Source organism: Silene latifolia, chromosome X (genome assembly GCF_048544455.1).
Source record: "Silene latifolia isolate original U9 population chromosome X, ASM4854445v1, whole genome shotgun sequence".
Lineage (NCBI taxonomy): Eukaryota > Viridiplantae > Streptophyta > Magnoliopsida > Caryophyllales > Caryophyllaceae > Silene > Silene latifolia.
Genome location: NC_133537.1, coordinates 63,481,583 through 63,482,316, shown reverse-complemented (window position 1 = coordinate 63,482,316; position 734 = coordinate 63,481,583). Strand labels below are relative to the sequence as shown.

General features: G+C 40.3%; 1 non-coding gene across 1 annotated transcript; it reads left to right on the top strand.

Moving 5' to 3' along the window:
* The first annotated feature begins 262 nt into the window (after positions 1 to 262).
* LOC141624810 (small nucleolar RNA R71) lies at positions 263 to 369 on the top strand. Its single transcript, XR_012534614.1, has one exon. It is a non-coding gene; the product is annotated as a small nucleolar RNA R71 (small nucleolar RNA).
* Positions 370 to 734: the final 365 nt, after the last annotated feature.

Sequence of the window (734 nt, the reverse complement as noted above, 5' to 3'; positions counted from 1 at the left end):
CTCAATTATGGAGGGAGGGTTAACACGATTTTGTTGAACATTTTGAACATAAGAGGGAGAATAAACCTCAACTTGTGGTTCAATCAATCGTGTCACTCTCCCAAACCCATAATTAGCATCCGTCTTAGCCACTTTCTCAAGCAAAGATCTTGCCTCATCATCAGCCAAACTATCAAAGGCACCTCCGGCCGACGCATTTATCAAATTTTTAACGGCATGATGCAAATTGTTAAAGAAAGTTTGTGTGATTAGCCAAATTGGGATCCCATGATGAGGGCAAGCTATCAAAAGTTCATTTAACCTTTCTCAAGCCTCACTTAAGTTCTCAAACTCGCCTTGATGGAAAGTAAAGATCTCATTTCTTAGTTTGGCGGTTTTAGAAGGTGGAAAATATTTGGTAAGAAAGGGTTGGACAAGGTCATCCCAAGTAGAAAAAGTGCTAGGAGGGTGAGAATATAACCATCTCTCGACTCGATCCCCAAGAGTAAGAGGAAAGAGCATGAGTTTTATAACATGTAAGGACACACCATTCTTCTTCACCAAAATGCATTTCCTATTAAACCTCTCCAAATGGTCCAACACATTCTCATTTGGTAGACCAAGAAACACATCTTTTTGAAATATTTCAACCCAATCCGGATGCAAGTCAAGCTCCACATCCTCTCCAATATCAATAGGAGAGGCAAACAAGTTCGGATCGGGTCTACTATGATCACGTAAAGACATGGATGAAG